The following is a 12,722-nucleotide window of genomic DNA, read 5'->3' on the forward strand; positions in this document are numbered from 1 at the left end:
CCCATGCCTCTCCATTCCAGCTCAGGTCCTGCTTCTAGAGGAGGAGCCTAGGACGGCAGTGGAGCTGTGCGGAGTCCATCCCCTCGCCCCACATGGTGAGGTGCGGGGCCTGAGGAGGAGACAGAGAAGAGCCCTGGTGTCCAGGCCGGTGGTGCGGGAGGGGAGTGGGGAGGGGGCGGTGCTGTGGGCCGAGGGCCACTGGGGGACTTACCAAGGGGTCAGACTCGCCCAGGAGCCCGAGAGCCCAGGGCATGACTGCGAAGGGTTTTGCATGGTTAGTGCAGATGCTCAGCCCAGGGCATTCCTGGGGGGCAGCCTCAGAGGTCTGGGGGCACCGAAGCCAGACTCGGGGAGTGGAGGCGAGGCCAAAAGAGAACAAAGGAGGCAGTGAGAGTGGGTGAGGAGGGGCTTCTCCATCCTCCAGAGCCCCACTCAGCTGCGGCAACACCGGATCCTTAGCACACTGCACAGGGCTGGGCATCCAACCGGCCACACCACAGGGACACACTGGACCATTAACCCACCATGCCACAGGGGAACCTCCCCCGTCTTTTCATTATAAGCATTGTTAAAGGATCTATTCTCCACTTGAAACATTCTTACACTCCCAGGTGAAAGAAATTCCTTTTGACATCCTGTCTCACCTCCATGTTCAAAACAAGGTCCCTTCGTCAATGGGGTGGGCATCTGTTCTTGTTTGTTTCCAGACCTTTATTTGCATTTATGAACATAGCAAAACATGGTATATCTTGTTTTCCAGTGAATGATGTTTATATGAAAGGGGTCAATTTGTATGAATTATTCTGAAATTTACCTTTCCCCCTTACTGACATACCTTGCAATGTCCATGTTTTTAAAATTTGTCATTGAAACGTTAGATGTACCTGTGAAATGTGCACTGACAGTAAACTTGCATCTTGTGGATCTTTTGCTAAATGTGTGCATGTGTGTGACCAGCACCCAGAAACCTCCTTGTCCTCCTTCCAGTTGCTACCCCTTCCCCATAACCGAGACCCTCACCCCTCACCCCTCACATTAGTGTTGCCGAAATTTGAAATTCATAGAAAATTGAACCATAGCGAGTATTCTTTTGTATCCAGTTTCTTCATGGAACGTGTTTGTTAGAATCCTCAGTGACATTAGTGTAATCATAGTAGGTTGATTTTTTTGTTGCGGAGTGTTATTCAACTGTAGGAATATACACAGATACATTTACTTTGACTATTGATGGATATTTGTGGAGTTTACGGCTCTTTCTGTTTGTATTATTTTACTTTTATTTTCATTTTTCTAACGGCTGTGCCCAAAGCATGGGCAGTTCCCAGGCCAAGGACAGGGTTGAGCCAGGGCAGTGATAATGTCAAACCCTTAACTGGGGGGAGTTCCCGTCGTGGCGCAGTGGTTAACGAATCCGACTAGGAACCATGAGGTTGCGGGTTCGGTCCCTGCCCTTGCTCAGTGGGTTAATGATCCAGTGTTGCCGTGAGCTGTGGTGTAGGTTGCAGACGCGGCTCGGATCCCGTGTTGCTGTGGCTCTGGTGTAGGCTGGTGGCTACGGCTCCGATTGGACCTCTAGCCTGGGAACCTCCATATGCCGCGGGAGCGGCCCAAGAAATAGCCAAAAAAAAAAAAACCCTTAACTGGTAGGCTACCAGACAACTCCCCAGCTCATTCTTTGCTTTTCTTTTTTTCTTTAGTTTTTGTCATTTTAGGGCCACACCCACAGCACATGGAGGTTCTCAGGCTAAGGGTCAAATCAGAGCTCTACCTGCCGGCCTACACCACAGCCACAGCAACACCAGATCTGAGCAAACTATACCCACAGCTCACAGCAACGCCGGATGCTTAACCCACTGAGCAAGGCCAGGCATTGAACTCACAACCTCATGCTTCCTAGTTGGATTGTTTCTGCTGTGCCACGAAGGGGACTCCCAAGCTCATTCTTTTTAAAGGCTGCACACCTGCCCATGGGGTGGACGGAGCTGTCCCACTCCCGCAGGTCTGCGAGGTTTCCAGTTGCCCAGGTAGGCCCAAGCAAGACGCAGGAAGCATCTTGGTTCCTTCCTCCTCATGGCCTGAGGGAGTGTCCTGCGGGAGGCTCCTGAAAAGTGGGACAGGGTGGGGGACATGGATAATGGCCTGTGCCGGGCCAGGCTTCTCCGGGGGACCATGAAGAGGGGCTGTATAAAGTGGCTGCCTGCTGTCCCCCTTTACCCAGTGGAGACTGGGCCCCTGGCCCGCACCTTGAAGTTCTGTGCGGCGGGAATAGCTCCATGGAGGATAGGAGGGCCTCCTCTGCAGGTGTAAGACATCTTCCGTTTCCCAGGGCGGGAGAGGGAGGGGCAGCTGGGGAAAATCTGGTTTACCTTCTCCGAGTAGGTCAGCAGGTTGGGTGGAGGGCGGGACCGGAAGCCAGGTCACTCAGTCCTGGCCCTGCTCCTTCTCTTGACCACTTTGCTTTGATGCCTGGAAGCCCGGGGCTCTGGGACTGGCCTGAGGACGCGGGGCCACACACGGCTGAGGCTGTGCTTTGTCCGACTGGGGCCTTTTAAGTGCAGAGCGTGGTGGGAAAGGATGTCTGTCAGAACCAGACCGGTAGGGAAGCTGGAGGGGCACTGGGAAAGGCGGAGCCCAGGCTGGGGGCCAGGTGGTGACAACACTCTTTCAGGCCTAGCCTCCGCAGGACCATTGCTCTCTGTGGGTTAGAAGGTGCCATTGGGAGAGTGCCCAGGGCCTAGCCTGATCATCTCAGGGCACAGCCACTGTGGCTGCAGATCCTCCCACTCCTGACCCCATTCCTTACTCGTGCCTTAACACTCTGTCTGAGTCTCTCTCTCTCTCCCTCCCTCTCTCTCTTTTTTGTAAGATCGTCATCCACCTGTATTCTTAAAAATATTTTTTAAATGGTTTTTTCCCGTCGTAGCTGGTTTACAGGGTTTTGTCAGTTTTCTACAGTACGGCAAAGAGACCCAGTCCCACATACGTGTATACATTCTTTGTCTCATGTCATCCCCCATCATGCTCCACCATGAGTGACTAGATACAGGTCCCAGGGCTACACAGCAGGATCTCCATGCTTATTCATTGCAAAGGCAATAGGTTGCATCCATTGACCCCCAATTCCCAGTCCATCCCACTCCCTTCCCCCTCCTCCTGTGCAGCCACAAGCATGTTCTCCAAGTCCGTGAGTGTCTTTCCTGCGGAAAGGTTCATTTGTGCTGGAGATTAGAGTCCAGATATAAGTGATATCATGTGGTACTGTCTTTCTCTTTCTGACTTACCTCATCTAGCATGAGAGTCTCTAGTTGCTTCCGTGTTGCTGCAAATGGCCTGATTTCGTTCTTTTTTATGGCTCAGTAGTATTCCATTGTGTACATATACCACATCTTCTTTTTTTTTTTTTCAAGTTTGAATTCAGAGCTTTTATTTTTTTTTATTTTTTATATAGTGATTCTTTTCCCATTATAGCTGGTTTACAGTGTTCTGTCAATTTTTTCCTGTACAGATGGAGACCCAGTTACAAATACATGTACATTCTTTTTTCTTCCATTATCATGCTCCGTCATAAGTAACTAGACAGAGTTCTCAGGGCTACACAGCAGGATCTTATTGCTAATCCATTACAAAGGCAATAGTTTGCATCTGTTAACACCAAGTTCCCAATCCCTTCCACCCCCCCTTCTTAACCATAAGTCTATTCCCCAAGTCCATGATTTTATTTTCTGTGGAAAGTTTCATTTGTGCCATATATTAAATTATATGATATAATATGGTATTTGTCTTTCTCTTTCTGACTTACTTCACTCAGGATGAGAGTCTCTAGTTCCATCCACATTTCTGCAACTGGCATTATTTTGTCCTTTTTTATGGCTGAGTAGTATTCCATTGTGTATATGTACCACTCTTCTTAATCCAATCATCTCTCAATGGACATTTGGGTTGTTTCCAGGTCTTGGCTATTGTGAATAGTGTTGCAATGATGATGTGGGTGCATGTAATTTTTTAAGGAAAGTTTTGTCTGGATATATGCCCAAGAGTTGGGTTGCTGGGTCATACAGTAGTTCTATGTATAGTTTTCTTTTTTTTTTTTTTTTAAATTTTATTTTCCCACTGTACAGCAAGGGGGTCAGGTTATCCTTACATGTATACATTACAATTACAGTTTTTCCCCCACCATTTCTTCTGTTGCAACATGAGTATCTAGACATAGTTCTCAATGCTATTCAGCGGGATCTCCTTGTAAATCTATTCTAGGTTGTGACTGATAAGCCCAAGCTCCCGATCCCTCCCACTCCCTCCCCCTCCCATCAGGCAACCACAAGTCTCTTCTCCAAGTCCATGATTTTCTCTTCTGAGGAGATGTTCATTTGTGCTGGATATTAGATTCCAGTTATAAGTGATATCATATGGTATTTGTCTTTGTCTTTCTGGCTCATTTCACTCAGGATGAGATTCTCTAGTTCCATCCATGTTGCTGCAAATGGCATGATGTCATCCTTTTTTATGGCTGAGTAGTATTCCATCGTGTATATATACCACATCTTCCGAATCCAATCCTCTGTCGATGGACATTTGGATTGTTTCCATGTCCTGGCTATTGTGAATAGTGCTGCAATGAACATGCGGGTGCATGTGTCTCTTTTAAGTAGAGCTTTGTCCGGATAGATGCCCAAGAGTGGGATTGCAGGGTCATATGGAAGGTCTATGTATAGATTTCTAAGGTATCTCCAAACTGTTCTCCATAGTGGCTGTACCAGTTTACATTCCCACCAACAGTGCAGGAGGGTTCCCTTTTCTCCACAGCCCCTCTAGCACTTGTTATTTGTGAATTTATTAATGATGGCCATTCTGACTGGTGTGAGGTGGTATCTCATGGTAGTTTTGATTTGCATTTCTCTTATAATCAGCGATGTGGAGCATTTTTTCATGTGTTTGTTGGCCATCTGTATATCTTCTTTGGAGAAATGTCTATTCAGGTCTTTTGCCCATTTTTCCATTGATTGATTGGTTTTTTTGCTGTTGAGTTGTATAAGTTGCTTATATATTCTAGAGATTAAGCCCTTGTCAGTTGCATTTGAAACTATTTTCTCCCATTCTGTAAGTTGTCTTTTTGTTTTCTTTTGGGTTTCCTTTGCTGTGCAAAAGCTTTTCAGTTTGATGAGGTCCCATGGGTTTATTTTTGCTCTAATTTCTATTGCTTTGGGAGACTGACCTGAGAAAATATTCATGATGTTGATGTCAGAGAGTGTTTTGCCTATGTTTTCTTCTAGGAGTTTGATGGTGTCCTGTCATATATTTAAGTCTTTCAGCCATTTGGAGTTTATTTTTGTGCATGGTGTGAGGGTGTGTTCTAGTTTCATTGCTTTGCATGCAGCTGTCCAGGTTTCCCAGCAATGCTTGCTGAATAGACTTTCCTTTTCCCATTTGATGTTCTTGCCTCCCTTTTCAAAGATTAATTGACCATAGGTGTCAGGGTTAATTTCCGGATTCTCTATTCTGTTCCATTGGTCTGTCTGTCTGTTTTGATACCAGTACCACACTGTTTTGATGACTGTGGCTTTGTAGTATTTCTTGAAGTCTGGGAGAGTTATGCCTCCTGCTTGGTTTTTGTTTCTCAGGATTGCTTTGGCGATTCTGGGTCTTTTGTTGTTCCATATAAATGTTTGGATTGTTTGTTCTAGTTCTGTGAACAATGTCATGGGTAATTTGATAGGGATTGCATTGAATCTGTAGATTGCTTTGGGTAGGATGGCCATTTTCACAATATTGATTTTTCCAATCCAGGAACATGGAATATCTTTCCATTTCTTTACATCTTCTTTGATTTCTTTGATTAAGGTTTTATAGTTCTTGGCATATAGGTCCTTTACCTCTTTGGTCAGGTGTATTCCGAGGTATTTGATTTTGTGTGGTACAATTTTAAAAGGTATCGTATTTTTGTATTCCTTTTCTAATGTTTCATTGCTGGTATACAGAAATGCAACTGACTTCTGAATGTTAATCTTATATCCTGCCACTTTGCTGAATTTATTAATCAGTTCAAGGAGTTTTGGGGTTGAGTCCTTAGGGTTTTCTAGGTATAGAATCATGTCATCTGCATACAGTGACAGTTTGATCTCTTCTCTTCCTATATGGATGCCTTTGATTTCTTTTGTTTGTCTAATTGCTGTGGCTAAGACTTCCAAAACGATGTTGAAGAGCAGTGGTGAGAGTGGGCATCCCTGTCTTGTTCCAGATTTGAGTGAGAAGGCTTTCAGTTTTTCCCCATTGAGGATTATATTTGCTGTGGGTTTATCATAAATGGCTTTGATTATATTCAGGAATGTTCCCTCTATACCCACTTTGGCGAGGGTCTTGATCATGAATGGATGTTGAACTTTGTCAAATGCTTTTTCTGCATCTATTGAGATGATCATATGATTTTTGACTTTTTTTTTTGTTAATGTGGTGTATGATGTTGATTGATTTGCGTATGTTGAACCATCCTTGTGAACCTGGGATGAACCCAACCTGGTCATGGTGTATAATTTTTTTGATATGTTGTTGGATTCGGTTGGCTAAGATTTTGTTGAGAATTTTTGCATCTATATTCATCAATGATATTGGGCGATAGTTTTCTTTTTTGGTGGTATCTCTGCCTGGTTTTGGAATGAGGGTGATGGTGGCCTCATAGAATGTCTTTGGGAGTATTCCTTCTTCTTCAACCTTTTGAAAGAGTTTAAGGAGGATGGGCACCAATTCCTCTTTATATGTTTGATAGAATTCACCTGTGAAGCCATCTGGTCCTGGACTTTTATTTGTAGGGAGTGATTTTATGACCTCTTCAATTTCATTTCTAGTGATCGGTCTGTTCAGTTGGTCTGTTTCTGCTTGATTCAGTTTTGGCAGGCTGTAAGATTCTAGAAAATTGTCCATTTCTTCCAGATTGTCAAACTTATTGCCATATAGTTGTTCATAGTATTCTCTTATGGTTTTTTGTATTTCTGCTGTATCCGTTGTGATTTCTCCTTTTTCATTTATAATTTTGGTGATTTGGGTTCTTTCTCTCCTCTTTTTAGTGAGTCTGGCCAGGGGTTTATCAATTTTGTTCACCTTTTCAAAGAACCAGCTCTTGGTTTTATTAATTTTCTCTATTGTTTTTTGAGTCTCTATTTTATTGATTTCTTCTTTGATCTTTATAATTTCCTTCCTTCTGCTGACTTTAGGACTTTTTTGTTCTTCTTTTTCTAATTCATTTAGGTGGAGGGTTAAGTTGTCAATTTGGGATCTTTCTTCTTTTTTGAGAAAGGCCTGGATTGCTATAAATTTCCCTCTGAGCACTGTTTTCACAGCATCCCATAGATTTTGAGAGGTTGTGTCTTCATTATCATTTGTTTCAAGGTAGTTTTTAATTTCCTTCTTGATTTCCTCATTGACCCATTGGTTTTTTAGTAGCATGTTGTTTAGTCTCCATGGAGTAGGTTTTTTCTCTTTGCTTTTCCCATGGTTGATTTCTAATTTCATGGCATTGTGGTCAGAGAAGATACTTGAGATAATTTCTACGCTCCTAAATTTATTGAGATTTGCTTTGTGTCCCAATATGTGGTCGATTCTTGAGAATGTTCCATGAGCATTTGAGAAGAATGTGTATTCTGCTTTTTTTGGATGTAGTGTCCTGAAGATATCAATTAAGTCTAACTTTTCTATTGTTTCCTTTAGGATCTCTGTTGCTTTATTGGTTTTCTGTCTGGAGGATCTGTCCATTGATGTGAGGGGGGTATTTAGGTCTCCTACTATGATTGTATTCTCATCAATATCTCCCTTTATGTCTGTTAATATTTGTTGTATGTATCTGGGTGCTCCTATGTTTGGGGCATATATGTTGATGATAGTAACATCCTCTCCTTGGATGGATCCCTTAATCATTAAATAGTGTCCTTCTTTGTCTTTCTTTATGTCTTTTGTTTTAAAGTCTATTTTGTCTGATATGAGCGTTGCAACTCCTGCTTTTCTGTCATGTCTATTGGCATGAAATACTTTTCCCCAGCCTTTCACTTTCAATCTATATGTATCTTTTGTCCTAAAGAGAGTTTCTTGTAGGCAGCATATTGAAGGTTTTTGCCTTTTTATCCACTCAGCCATTCTGTGTCTTTTGATTGGGGCATTCAGTCCATTGACATTTAAGGTGATAATTGATAGATGATTATTTATTGCCATTTGATCCTCGTGTTCCAGTTGATTCTATGGTTCTCCATTCTTCTTTTTTTTTTTTTTTTTTTTTTTTTTTGGTTGGATGGTCTCCTGTTATTATCTGCTTGAGTGTATTTTTTTTTTCATTTTTTGCAAATGCAATATTTGGTTTTGGCTTGTGGTTGCCCTGTTTTTTAAGTATGCTAACCCCTTCCCATAATTGTGTGTTTTAGCCTGATGGTCCTGTAAGTTCAAACACTTCATTATTATATTAAAATTAAGAAGAGAGACATACATACAAACAAAAAGGATTATTTACCTCCTAACATCCCTTGCCCACATTTTATGGTTTTGATGACTCTTTTATTTTTTTCTTTTTAATTTTATTTTGTTTGAAGCATGTTCATGATTAAATCTGTATGCTGGCTTATTTGAGTGACTGCTCTCTGATTACGGTTTCCTCAGTCCTAGTTCTTCCTCTTCTTCTTCTTCTTCTTTTTTTTTTTTTTCTTTTCTTTTTTCTTCCCTTTCCTTCCTTTCTTTTTGGTTTAGAGAAGCCCTTTCAATATTTCCTTTAACCTGGGTTTTGTGTTGCTGTATTCTTTAAGTTTTTGTTTGTTGGGAAAAATTTTTATTTCCCCTTCTATTTTAAATGATATTCTTGCTGGATAGAGTATTCTAGGTTGCATATTTTTTCCTTTGAGCACTTTAAATATCTCTTGCCATTCCCTCCTGGCCTGTAGTGTTTCTGTAGAGAAATCAGCTGATATTCTTATGGGGGTTCCCTTATAGGTAACATTCTGTTTTTCTCTTGCTGCCTTTAGGATCCTCTCTTTATCACTAACTTTTGCCATTTTTATTATGATGTGTCTTGGTGTGGGTCTGTTTGGGTTCAGTTTGTTTGGGGCCCTCTGTGCTTCTTGTATCTTGAATCCAGTATCCTTTAGATTTGGGAAGTTTCCAGCAATAATTTCTTCAAATATATTTTCCATTCCCTTATCTTTTTCTACTCCTTCTGGAATTCCTATTATGCGTAGATTGGCCCGCTTTATATTATCCCATAGGTCTCTTATATTGCTTTCCAGTTTTTTGATTCGGTTTTCTGTCTGTTGACCAGATTGAGTGATTTCCATTATTCTGTCTTCCACATCACTGATTCGTTCTTCTGCATTATTCATTCTGGTTTTTACTGCCCCTAGTTCAGTTTGCATCTCTGCAAATGAATGTTCTAGTTTTTCTTGGCTCCTCCTTATATTTTCTAGCTCCTTTCTGAGGGTATCTGCATTACTGTTCATATCTTCTCTTAATTCCTTCAGTATTTTCAGTATTTCTCTTTTGAATTCTAGGTCTGTCTGACTGCAGAGATCTGTTTCATTGTTGACTGTTTTAGGTGAGTTCTCCTGTTGGTTTGACTGGGGGTGGTTTCTCAGCTTCTTCATCTTGCTTGTTGTCTTCTTTCTCCTGAGGGAGTTGTACTCTCCGTTATCGGGTAGTGTTTGCCTTGTCACTGCCGTGGAATATTTCCTGAGGGCTGTCGTTGTTGGTCAATCTTTTTTGAGGCAGTGTGGCTTTTCTGGAGTGTTGATGGAACTAACAGTGTTTCTTTGAAGCAAAGGAGGGCTTCCTGAGGGCAGACAGGACTGGGAGGTCCACACCACGATGGTAGCAGATTTCACTTGGTTCTCAGCACCCCCTGGGGTCTTGGGCGGGTAGCAGGGCCCTTGGAGACTCAAGAGGCTCCTCCCCAGGGCAGCCCAACTCAGAAAGACCGTCGGAGATCTTTTCCTAAGTCGGCCAGGCTTGTTGCAGCTTTTCTGGGCTGCAGGGGGTCCTGCCTGGAGCTGGCAGTCCTATGCAGCTGGTCCACTAGGTCTCAGCATTCCCTGGGGGCTTGGGCAGGTAGCAGGGCCCTTGGAGACTCAAGAGGCTCCTCCCCAGGGCAGCCCGACTCAGAAAGACCGTCGGAGATCTTTTCCCGATTCGGCCAGGCTTGTTGCAGCTTTTCTGGGCTGCAGGGGGTCCTGCCTGGAGCTGGCAGTCCTATGCAGCTGGTCCACTAGGTCTTAGCACCCCCTGGGGTCTTGGGCAGGTAGCAAGGCCCTTGGAGACCCAAGAGGCTCCTCCCCGGGGGAGCCCGTCTCAGAAAAACCATCGGAGAATTAGGTCGATCTATTCACGGCCTGGCTAGGCTTGTTCTAGCTTTTCTGGGCTGCAGGCCTTTTCTAGGGGGCTGGTGGTGTTTGGTGCTGCTCTGTGGAAGTGTAGCCCCTCCAAAGGGCAAGCACGCCTGTGCAGGGAGAGCCCCTGCGGTGGTAGGCTTCAGGCAATTGTTGAGGCCAGCCCTCCTGGATGGCAGGCAGCCCCAGGTTCCGCGAGAGCGTAGGGGGTGGCGGGGGTGGGGGGAGGGAATGCACTGGGAAGCACAGCTTTCTGCTAGCTAGCGGGCCTGTAAGCTTGCTGTGGCGTGGGGGGTATTCTATGGGAACCCACCCCTTCTTCTCTCCGCTCCCCAGCACGGGCGCAGACCAGGCTCTTCTCCCAGGTTCCCTCTGAGGCGGCTTTCCACTTCCCCGCCCCTAGAGTATTGCTCCCTTCCTCTGCGACAGCTTTGTTTTCTAGTCTCCCAGGCAGTCTCTGCCCCCTCAAATGGTTTAGAGACCTCCCAAGCAGTTTCCGCTCTTCCCCGCCCCCCTAGCCCGGGGACTAATCTCTGGAGCCGAGGTCTCAGTGCCCAGCCCCCACCCAGGCGTCCCCCGGCCCTTTCTTGGGGACTAACCTCTGGAGCCGAGGATTCGGTGCCCAGCCCCCACCCAGGTGTCTCAATTTTTGGTGACTGTGCCCGTAGTTCAGATGGTCCATTGGGTTCTTGATCCGTTTTTCCGTACTCCGACTTACTGCTACACTCTTCTCTGCATCTGGGGATTCCTCCGGTTCGTTTGATCTTTCGCCCGGTAGGCGACTTTCCAGGGTGCAGGATCCCTTTCTCCTCCGCAGTTCCCTTTCGGGAGCGCCCGTCCCGCTCGGATTCACCTTCTCTCACTCTCCTCTTTTCTCCCGTTCTGCCCAATAATGTCACGAACTTCTTGCCATTATTGGAGTTTAGGTTCCTCTGCCAGCGATTGGTTGCTGTTCTGTGCGAGTCATTTCTTCTGTAGATGTGCTTTTTTTGTTGTGTTTGTGGGAGAGGGCGAGCGTGTCCCCCTACTCCTCCGCCATCTTGTCCTCTCTGTCCACATCTTCTTAATCCACTCATCTGTCGATGGACCTTTAGGTTGTTTCCATGTCTTGGCTAGTGTGAGTAGCGCTGCAGTGAACATACGGGTGCATGTGTCTTTTTCGAGGAAAAGTTTGTCCGGACGCATGTCCAAGAGTGGGATTGCTGGATGATGTGGTGGTTCTGCGGTAAGTTTTCGGGGGCACCGCCATACTGTTGTCCACAGTGGCTGTACCAAGGTACATTCCCACCAACAGTGTGGGAGGGTTCCCTCTTCTGCACACCCTCTCCAGCATTTGTTATTTGTGGATTTATTAATGACGGCCATTCCGACTGGTGGGAGGTGTGGTACCTCATGGGAGTTTTGATGTGCATTTCTCTAATAATCCGAGATGGGGAGCATCTTTTCCTGTGCCTGTTGGGCATCTGTAAGTCTTCTTTGGAGAAATGTCTGTTCAGGTCTTTTGCCCATTTTTCAGTTGGGTTGTTGGCTTTTTTTGCTGTCGCGTTGTATAAGATGCTTGCATAGTTTAGAGAGGAAGCCCTTGTCCGTTGCACCGTTTGAAACTCCTTTCTCCCATTCTGTACGTGGTCTTTTTGTCTCTCTCTCTCTCTTTTTTTAATGGTTTCCTTTGCTGTGCCAAAGGGTGTCAGTTTGATTAGGTCGCATAGGTTTATTTTTGCTTTTATTTCTGTTGCCTTGGGAGACTGACCTAAGAAAACGTTTGTAAGGTAGATGTCAGAGAATGTTTGCCTTTGTTCCCTCCTAGGAGTTTGATGGTGTCTTGCTTTATGTTTAAGTCTTTAAGCCATGTGGCGTTTATTTTCGTGCGTGGTGTGAGGGTGTGTTCCAGTTTCACTTATTTACACGCGACTGTCCAGTTTTCCCAGCACCACTGGCTGAAAAGACTGTCTTTTCCCCCTTTTGATATTCTTGCCGCCTTTGGCAAAGACTAATTGACGGTAGGTGTCTGGGTTCTCGATTCTGTTCCACTGGTCTGTATGTCTGTTTTCGTACTGGTACCACACTCTCTTGATTGCTGTGGCTCTGCAATATTGCCCGAAGTCCGGGAGAGTGATGCCTCCTGCTTGGTTTTTGTTCCTCAGCATTGCTTTGGCAATTCTGGGTCTTTTGTGGTTCCATATAAGTATTTGGATTGTTTGTTCTAGTTCTGTGAACAATGTCATGGGGAATTGGATAGGGATTCCATTGAATCTGTAGAGTGCTTTGGCTGGTGTGGCCATTATACGATATGCATTTTTCCAGCCCAGGAGCATGGACTATCCTTCCATTTCTTGGCATCCTCTTTAATTTCCTTGATTGAGGTGTTACAGGTCT

This window comes from Sus scrofa, chromosome 13, assembly GCF_000003025.6.
Source record: "Sus scrofa isolate TJ Tabasco breed Duroc chromosome 13, Sscrofa11.1, whole genome shotgun sequence".
NCBI classification, from domain to species: domain Eukaryota; kingdom Metazoa; phylum Chordata; class Mammalia; order Artiodactyla; family Suidae; genus Sus; species Sus scrofa.